The following is a 10,969-nucleotide window of genomic DNA, read 5'->3' on the forward strand; positions in this document are numbered from 1 at the left end:
TAATTTGTGTCCAATCTTAAACCCAAATAAATAACATTTCTATCGTTGTGGACAAATTGCCATTTAAGTTTGTCGATTATCCTGCAATATTTTACAGAACATATTTACATAAAACTCCCATTTATTTATGTATGTAGCGGCATTTCATTTTGGCCAGATTACAAAAATAAATTCAAAATAAATCCATTTAAATTAAAATTCAAGCCCAAAACATATTGGTGTAACGTATACACCGCGTGTGCGTAATTAGAAATGTGCGAGTATGTGCACATTTTTCATGCAAAGGACAAAAGGATACACATACTCACACGCAGCCTAAACAAACAAACTGATTAGAATAGAAGGAAGAACCACAAAAATGTTAAATGTATCTACGGGACGCTGCAGAACGTGAACAAATTTTGACCAAATGGAAAAAATAACTACTCATTGTGGAAGCCGAAACTCCCCTTTTCTCTTCCATTTTTCTGCTGTCCACTAAACCGCAAATGTTCCATTTACTCAGCTGGAGGAAACAGCCCGCCATACGAAGGACGACGGCGCTGTAGACGTCATTTGCATAAAAAGGTTAGCAGCATAAAATGTTGCTAATTTTTGTTGGCAAAGAAATTTTGTTAAGTGCTCGTACGAGTGCAAAACTACACAGTGATGTGTACAGCTGGCAGCCAAGCGGATTGCGCTGGGCAGGATGGTGGCTGTAAAGGATGCAGACAATGGCATTACATATTTCCTCATTAAACAGCACGATGTCGGTTAAATGAATATGTAAGAGGGAAGGAGTGCGGACGTTTGCATTAAAGTCTTTGTGTATAACATCGCGGACAAACACTTGTATTTTCCTTATGTCAAATTTAATATTATTAATTAATACCTCTGGCAGCCTAAACAAATGTGATGCTTGAAGCGAAATTGTAATAACAATAATCCAGAAATTGGATTGTGTTTGAAACAAAACCTAAAAGATTTATGCCGTATGTAAATCAGATTGTTTTAAAAATGTTTGCTTAGCGATTGCTTTAACGCTTGATATCAGCTTACATTAGAGGAGCTTTTAAAGTGTTGTTAAACAGGAATGGAGTGCTTGCTATTGATATAAGTGCGTCTATATTTAAATATATTTCCAACCAATTCAATTTGTAAATATTTAATAAAGTATTGAAGTTATAAACATTTTTTAGGTAATAGAGCATTCTTATTCCACATACATTTTAATCGATACTTTATTATACTTATAGGTCGAATTTCCAAAAAAAAAAAAAACACATCTTGAATAATTCAATCTGACGTCAAAGGATAAAACTTAATCCCGTTCCGCGAGCTATTTAGGAGCGTATATTAAAAAAAAAGTTGCATAGTAAAAATGAATATTCTCATATTAATTTCAATGTTTTAATAAAATATATACAAAGTAAATTTAACTGAAAACATATTCAATTACTGATTTAAATATGAACAATATTCAAAAAATATTTAATGTTAAGCCATATTAAATTTTAGTTTTGAGCAAAGCTTAAAAATATTAGAAAACGTCAATATTAATATGGTGTTAACAAAAGAAATTGGGAAATTGCTTTCTAATAAAAATATTGTTCTATATAAATATAAATATGCATTACGAAATGTCGTTATTAAAAATAATTAAGTATAGAAGAGTATATGAGTGTATGAATGCAGTACAGGAATAAGTCAAAGCGGGAACAACAACATCAGCTGCGGGCAGAGCTTCGGCAGAGAGTATATTTATAGCTAAGTATTCATAATTATTTCCCTCTTTCTCTTTTCATTTTTCTCTTTCCAACTTTAACTTTCCCTGGTTTTCTATCTCTCTTTCCTTCTTTCTTTTTTTCTTTTCCTCTTTCTCTTTCTACTCCTTATTTTTTCTAATTATATCTTAAGTAGAATTCATTTTCCTTCCTTACTTACTATTTGTTTAGTTTGTTAGGCCTATAATGTCTCTGACCACATATGGCCAACTGGTAAATAAAATTCCCCCAATGTGTCGGAGGCACTAATAGACGTTATTGTTCAGCTTTTTCTTAGGCTTTCTTATCTTTTAAGTTTAAATTATAACGTTTTATTAAATCATATCTCCATTTTAATTTTTATATAATATATATAAAATGTTAAAATATATTTTAATAATTATAATAGAATGCATCGACAGAACTATTGTTGATTTACTAAATAAATTTAAATTTAATTTTAATTTCTGTATGTTACATACATTCGCACAAAACTAGTATATCCTTTTACCCTTTGGGTACAGGGTATAAAAACTGGAAGGAGGACAGCTCTATTAATCTGCCGTTGAAGTTGCTTCTGACCGATGGCGACCAAGCTGGTTCTGTTACTGCTTAAATGTTTCTAACATTTTCTATCTGAAAATATTATCTATTTTTTATTTAAATGGCGAGCTGTAAAATACTTGAACAAACTATTTCATGTCTTGCATAACAGATCGCGTCTGTGAATTTATTATTCGTATTATTGATTTAAGCAAATGGGCAGTCACATTTTAAGCTTCAAATCTGCAGCTATAAAAGAGTATTCAAATATCTGAGGCATCAGTAAATACTGTCGATACAATGCTTACTGTTAGATCTCTGTGTACTATAAGTCTGTTGAGTTGTGTGCTGGCAACTTGTCGGGAGGGCTTTAAACTCGTGGGTACAAAATGCTACATTATATCCGAGATAGAGGTACATATTATATTGATTTTAAATATTGTAGTTGATTAGCTCCCAATTCTTACAGATGGAGTGGATTTTGGCCGTGGAATTTTGCTTTGAGAAGAAAGCCCAGATGTTCGTGTTGGAGAATGAAAAGGAAAGGCAACTTCTGCTACAATTTTTCAGAGCCGAAAATGTTGACTTAAACTGCTTTCTTAAAGGTGTTTGGACAGCAATTAATTGCCTGAAAGAAAATCGCGTATTTGTTGTGTATCCCACTGGCGAAGAAATTCCTTTCAATATATGGTTACCTGGATATCCTAACAAAATGACTCAAAGGTGTGTGCCATGTTGTTATCATACAGACAATTTAGTATATATGGATTGGGACTGCGATAGTACCCGTTATAGAGCTGTATGTCAGTATCCAGCACCTCCCATAATAAGCTGAAATTGGCATTGAAGTTGAACAAGCCCCCATATTATGAACTTCTTAAGCACAATGCCTCGTAAAATGTAAGGCCACTTGCTCAGATCGATTTTTAAAATTTACTTCATTAAATTAATTAATTGAAATAAAATAACAATATATATTTGATATTACATAACTTGTGAGATGCACTTTTAATACATTTCCAGTAAGTACGATACAACGTTTTGAAACAAGAATCGACCTTTTGGTGGGCCTCCTAAATGGTGTTCTGATTCAGAAGTTTGATTTACGCCCCTAGCAAAAGCAAAAAGAAGAAGAGCGAACTTGATGCTGGGGCTTGTGGGCGTAGTACCGGAGTGAAATTGTTTCGCTAATAATTTTTCTTAGAACTGGCAGAGTTTTATTTATAAATTACAGAGCAAAGTTTGGTTTATGTAGCTTTTAAAATGTCGACGGCATTGACGAATTTTTGTAGTAGGGGAAGGGGGAAAATTTAAATAAATCAAAAAAACCCGTCCTTTCTCGGCCCTAGGATAATCTGAATACCAACTCTGGTTATTCCAGCTCAACAAAGCCTTCACTCGTTGGAGTAATTTTGTTGTGAAAACACAAGTTAAAAAAATATTACTTAACTTATTATTATAAAATATTAATGAATGTTATCAATTTATACAACTTTTGCATCTACCCTCCGCTGACTCGGCAGCAAAGCCGAGCAAAGCGAAAATTTGCGCAAATATTTGGAAGTCTGTTTTCGGATATCCCCCCCCCCCCCATTCGACTATTTTTAATGCTTCTGGCCACATGCTGCTCTTTGCAGTCCATATAAGGAGGGCTTTAGATGTTTTTGCCAATGCTGGTGCTGGTATTGTTCCTAGCGGTGCTTCTGCGGCTGTTATTCAAAAGTTAAATCAAAAAGTTGCCAAAACAATTCGCGCGCATTTAACCTGAACGAAGCAAAAAAGTTGCTTGTGTTTGTGCTTGCTCTCCAAATGTTTGCAGAACTTGCTAAAAATTGTTGCCAACAATCCACATAAACACTACACTACGATCATGCACAGACACACGCACCATTTAAGTGTAAGTATGTTTAAGTGCTTCTTACTATTTATAACTAAAGTTCTGTTGAAGTTAATGTGTGCCTTCGAGTGCAACTGACATGAAACAGTTAACAATATTGCAGTTGCTTGCATTTAATGCCAGACTATGACCCCCGTCGAAGCCCAATTAGAGCCAAACACAAAAACAGAAAGCAGGCACCAGGCACCAGGCAGCAGGCAGCAAAACCAACAACAATCACATCAGCAAGAATAAACGCCAACGAAGCTTGTCAAAAGCAATTTATGCCAACAAGCGAATAGAAATGAAGTTGGTCGCCAAATGCTAGCCTGCAACTCTCCCTATTTGTATCTTCTATATGTATGTATCTGTATATGCATGTAGGATGTGTGGGTGTATATGTATATGCTTGCGAGCAGGGCGCGACAAAACATGACACTGAGAAGACAATGGCAAATGGCTGCATGACTGACTGACTGACTGACTGACTGCCTGTCCCGACTTCACCAACTCACCCGTTGGCTCCGACTGGATGGCTTACGGGCATTTAGTGCACAGCACAAAGGGCATAATAAAGGAGTGAAGGAGGAGTGGCGGGGCTTGTCACGCTGACAGCTGCAAATCCAGCACGCAACGTTGCGGCAACAACAACGACATCACCATCACCAACAACATCAATAGCAGCAACAGCAGCAAACAGTGACATGAGATGCCTTGGACACACGGACGACTCTGTCTTAACAATTAAATTGTAATACGATTCAAGACATTGATGGCTGAAGCAACAGACGAATCCACAAAATGACTGTTGATTGCAGCTGTGCATTCCATATGTGGAAGCCCTCTAGGTCCTTTTCTGTTTAATGAATCTACTAATTAAAGTGCACTACGAATGAATTAATGGGCACAACGTCTAATCACACATTCTATACTTTTCTGGGGGCAAGAAAAGAAGTTTCGTTTGAAAAATTCTGACTATGCTAAGTAGTAATGCAATCCAGACAAGTAATGTGAAAAGGATTTATATTTCGTCTCAACCTTGTTTTTATCAATGTATTCAGCTTATTTATTATTTATTGTTGCAAACGCAATTTTTCTAAAAGATAATGTTGTTCGTTTGAGTTTGTGGGTGACCTTTCAGCTTATCTCAGGATTGTCTCATAATTATCCAAAGGACATTCAATAATTAATTCCAAAGATGAAGACGTTTATAGATTTAATTTTAGCTAACAATATTAATTGTGGAATAAAAAACAAAATGAAATTCTTAGAATTAATGTATGAACTTAGGTTCAGATTAAATATTAGTATTGTAGGATGTTCTCAGTTCGTTTATTTTGAAGCACACGAGTACTACTTATATCTTGTGATGTTATAAAGGGCAACTTTTTATTTCTGGCCATTTATATTTTATTCTATATTTTTAAGTTTTTGGACCATACGTTTTTCCAAATACTTTAGTGTAATGAATATTTCAATAAAAAACGTTTTTCAAATTACAATTCCTTGTTCAACAGCACAACTTTTATTAATAGACACCTACTTAAACTTTATTTCTTTATATCAATAATTGAATTAATTATGTTTTATGCAACTCTCAGGTATTTGACAATATATTAACCTGACAGCTTGCAGATAACTTCAAAGAAGGAACCACCAAATGTATTTTATTTGTCTTGGCACCACTGCAAAATACATATGCACTCTTTAATTCATTTATAATTAGTATCACAAGCTCTTGGCTGCCTTTCAACTCATTTTGTGGAGCCTTTATTCCACCTACTTCCACATAATTAAATTCGTTTCTCAGCACATTATATTCAATGCTATAGAAATTATTTCCCGCACTTTTCTCCAACAGCAACAAGTTTTTAAACATAGTGTTTATTGCAATATTGTTACTTTTTATTGATAAATAAGTGATAGCCGTCAGCATTTAAAAACATATATAACAAAATTATTTAATATCCGTTCTGCAATAACTTTTTAAACTAATTAAATCCCTTAAAAAAAATAATACAAAATTATTTATTTAAAAATATATCATATTCAAAAATACATTCCTAAATAAGCGCGAATAAGATGCAACACAACTCTGTATCTATCTATATATCAAAAAATAATTAACAGATACTGACAGTTTGCCTCAGTGGTTTACTTAGTTAATCAGTTGGCTGAAGAAACTTTAATTGACAGCCAGCTGTTAGTTGTGCTGTGAAAACTTTAAGCTTTTGCGAACATTTTACTTTTCCATTGCAGATGACCCATTTGTGAAGAGCACGTGCTGCCGGGGAAGCTTGTAATTTGTCTAATGGCCTCAGCACAGCGCAAGCAACAATTCCCAATAGACTTGACGGTAATGAGATAGCGACACTTAAAAACAACAACAATGCCAGATACAAGAATAGTAAAAGCAACACCAACAGCAACACCAACAACAACAAGAACAGCCGTTACGCCATTTGCAATTGTCTAAATATTGAGCAAGTAATTCCATTTTGGCAGGCGAAAGAAAGTTTCATTAGATTTTGTAATGCCCACGCTCAGAAAACACAAAATAAACAGACACGAACGCACCCATACACACACACACACACACACATACATCCTCACACATATATACCCAAAGTACACGTGATGCATACACACAAACACACACGCACACGTATACACTTATACATATGTATACACTCGTATACAATAGAGACCGCGTATCTCTCTCTTCTTGTCAGGCTGTAAGGCAGCGGCAACGAGGCTGCCTTCAAGGTCACTGCTGTCAGTCGCAGTGCCATATGAATGACGATGTGTGTGTATGTGATATATGCTTACTTGTGTGTGTATGTGTGTGTGTGTATGTGCCATAATACACAGATGTTTGGCACGCTTTACCTCGTCACCAGCGGGAGCAGCAACAACAACAATGAATAGCACACGCATTGCGACCAACGCCTAGCCAAACAAACGCTCATCACCCATCTCCCCATCTCAAAATATGCTTGCCATCAATGCTTTTTGGCGCTATTTTTCTCAGCATCACCAGAATGCTGTCAATAAACATTTATGCCACACACCATCACCAACAGCAGCCGTAGCCGTAGCAGTGGCAAATATTTATTTGGTTTATCAATCATACGCACTGTGTGTGGCGAGCGACACACATTTACAGTGTTCCCAAAACACTGGGCACAGTTTTATGCTCACTGCGCATGCTCGTAGCACGTGAGTACTGCTGTTAACTAACAGTTCTCTGTTAAGTCATCACAGCATCTGCTATGCATATAACTAAGACTGTCGCTTAATTTGACAAAAGCGCAGCTCAATCAACTCCAGTACGAAATTCAAAACTTCATTGGCCAATTGCTTAGCCCACTTCCCCTCCCAGGACCAGGACTAAGAACTTAGTTGACAACAAGGAAATGCTTTTGATGAAACTTTGCTGCACTCTTCTTGTATTTGTTTTGATTGTTTTTGTTGTCGCCAATAGCCAAGTGGAGGTTTACTTTTTAGTTCAGCTCGATTGCAAAAGCAAACTTACTGCTCCCTCAAATAATTCCCCAATGCACAAAGGGCTCTGTTGTACAGGACATACTCACCTACATAGATAGTAGTTACTCGTATGTAGAAACGCTTGTTGGCTCTTCATTGTGCGAGGTCATGCACAGGGGCTGATGTGGCCTGACCGTAGATTCAAATCTCCCTTTGCAAACCAGGCATCATCGATGCAGCTCAATGCATGCAAACATAACGTACAGTGGTGGGTATTAGAATAGGTTTTATGACATCAATATTCATTTATAAGGTCGCCAAAAGAATGCATTTATATGCTAAATGCAAATGTTAATTTGATTTTGAAATCTATTTAATAGATAGTAATAAGGCATGACTTATTCTGAAGTTGAATTATATCTACATTAACGTTTCGAGTCTTCATTAAAATGCTAACTTTGAGGTGCAAATACTGACATCAGTGGATGACTAATGGTTGAGAAGTGAAATTGATTCTTAATGAGAAATTTGTTTATATACATACTATAGGTATCAAAAGGGTCACAAATTAACAACTTATTTCAAATAGTTTCCAATAATTAGCAGGTTGAGTTTTTTTTCTCTACTCAAGTCCTCACCATGAATTATTCAAATAATAGCTGCTGGTTATTAGGTAGAGCTAGTTATGTATTAAGATAGAACTGAGCAACAACTTGATTGTGCCAGAAATAGATGCAGCAATGTCTTGCGTTCTATTTGTATTATTTCTTTTGTGTGTTTAACCTCTAATTTTTTACAATATCAATAATTATCTCTATCCATTTTTTTCAGAAACCACTTTAATTAGTTTTTAGTCAGTTAGTCAAAACTGATCACTTTTTAGTGCAACCACAAAATACTGCACAGAAAAAAAATTTAGCCAAAACAATTTCCTTTTATCCAGCATTGATCAAATTGAATACTATTGCACTTTGCTGTCATCATTTGTATGAGCATTATTGTGCATAGGTATGACAGTGTCTCTTTTACCTCGCACCCCTCGGTGTAAACATGCATACGCCATTTTGTATGCAACAAAGTCAATAAAGTTCAATGGTAGCTTACAAGTCTCACAGGCTATTGCCTTGGAAGGCACAAAAAGTTCAAACATGTGTAAAAGTTACAAAGTTTTACTGCTTTTGGCCATTTTGCCATACTTACTAGCCCTGTGCTCGTCCTCGTTCGCACACTCGCCCACTTGTCGTCCTCTGCAGCTTCATCATCATTGGCGTTGTCTTCGTTCTGGACGGTGTGCAATTTTGAGCACTTGGCTTGTTTGCAATGCGACCATAATATTTTGCTGGCCGTCTAACGGGACAAGATATACGGTTATACACATCTATAGTATATATGTATGTTTACATATGTAGTACGTGTATATATGAAAAATGTATATTTCTGCTTTTTATGGCCAAATGCCGCAGACGTGACGCAGCGACCCACGCGCTCCGAGTGCAAAGTTCATTGCAAACATTGTGGCCCTTAAATGTGCGCCAGCTGTTCTGTCTGGTCTAACAGTCCGAGGACGACGCTGAGGCTGAGACTGAGGCTGAGGTCGTCAGGTCATGCGCTGATTGACTGCCTGGCCTTGAACTTTGCCACACCTTTGGCTCAGGCCGAACAATGCATTATGCTGGCCACCTTGGTAGGCATACACTGCTATATCTCTCCGTATATGTAAGATGCTACAGTCTGGCACAATGTGGGCTCATCACTTGGAGCCTTTAGGCTGCCTGGTCTTAAATACCAATTAGAATAATACGCATTTCTCATTCTCCGTAAGCCGAGGCTGTCAAAAGTTTTGTAATGCAAAGTAAACACTTGCAAATGTAAGCAGCATCATGACGGGTTTTGAAACCGCACTTTGGCGAAGAGAACTTAGCCAAATCCTTCAGGCTATACGCAAATACAGTAAAGTCTGTCTCTTTTGAACTAAAATAATGTTTACTACAAGCCATAGTACTTTGAAATCATTTTTAGCCATAAATGAAGCAATTGGAATTTGAGATCATTGTTTAATGCAAAAATTAAAAAAAAATAGTTTTAGTTTAAATAGTCTATAATCAGTAACTGGGACTTGGAATTGTCTAAGTTCATGATTTATAAAATATTATTATTTGTTTATAAACGATATTTGCGTACGATTAAAGTATTAATAAGCATTTGTTTCTAGTTTGAGTTTTGAAGTAACAAATTGATTGGAAATGTTTAAAACTAAATACTTTATATTTAGAAAACAATTCCAAGAATATTTAATATAATAATCGGCAGACAGTTTTATTAAACTTAAATTCAAAGAATACTTAATATAATAATCTGAATACAGTTTTATGAAGCTTACGATTTATAACATTTACTCGCAATATGAAGCAAGTTTTCCGAGAAAAACATTTATGATGATTGCTTGTTATAAATAAAGAACTTTTAGTAGAATGAGTATTGCATAAATTGAATATACTATACTCGTACATGTACCCGTATTGTATAATGAAGATATATTTTTATATTGTTTTTGGTTAAGTCGCCAGCTTAGCCATGTGAGTTAAAGTTAAGCAATCAGAGATTTTACTGTACCGCACGCCACGGAATGTTAACTTTAAATTAAAAAGTTAAATAAACACAGCAAGGCTGCGCGCATTAAATGAAAAGCAATTAATCGCATTATAACAAACATACACACACTGATAAACAACCAACCACACGCACACACACACACTTACAAATTCACACGTTGAGCGGTGCAGACAACCATTTGTGCAAACAGCTAAGAGCGCAAAGTGTTGACAAAACAACAACAACAGCACAACAAACACAAGTTTTAAGCGTATCGCGCATTTCATGCTGGCATTAAAAATTAAACTGTTTTTAATAATCACTTGTGTGTTTTTATTTTATTCCGCCTGTTGCCCCTCTTCTTCTTCTCAATTCACACTTTGTAGTGCTGTTTTTGCCACTGGTGTTGTTACTGTTGTTGTTGGCTTCATTCAATGCAATGAGCGCATTTGCATAATTTCTTATTGCATTTAAAAAGCTCTCAGCAGCAATTTTAAATAATTCATTGCCGCTAATTAGTCGCTCCATTATGCGACAAAGATGCGGGCCCCAAAAAGTATGCCACGAAAATTCGCTGCCGTAATTATCAACAACAATACCAATATGATGGAACTTGTGAGGGTGTTTATGTTGATGTCTATGTGTGTGTGTGTTCGCGAGTTCGTGTTTGTGTCTGTGTCTGTTTCTGTGCATGCCGCGTCTCTTTCCAAGCCAATGAAGTTGCAAAAGT

General features: G+C 35.8%; 1 long non-coding RNA gene across 1 annotated transcript; it reads left to right on the plus strand.

Moving 5' to 3' along the window:
• Positions 1-2,571: 2,571 nt before the first annotated feature.
• Positions 2,572-3,277, plus strand: LOC115632994. Its single transcript, XR_003996311.1, has 2 exons — positions 2,572-2,699; positions 2,755-3,277. It is a non-coding gene; the product is annotated as an uncharacterized LOC115632994 (long non-coding RNA).
• Positions 3,278-10,969: the final 7,692 nt, after the last annotated feature.

This window comes from Scaptodrosophila lebanonensis, unplaced genomic scaffold, assembly GCF_003285725.1.
Source record: "Scaptodrosophila lebanonensis strain 11010-0011.00,11010-0021.00 unplaced genomic scaffold, SlebRS2 tig00001415-arrow-pilon, whole genome shotgun sequence".
Taxonomy (NCBI): Eukaryota; Metazoa; Arthropoda; class Insecta; order Diptera; family Drosophilidae; genus Scaptodrosophila; species Scaptodrosophila lebanonensis.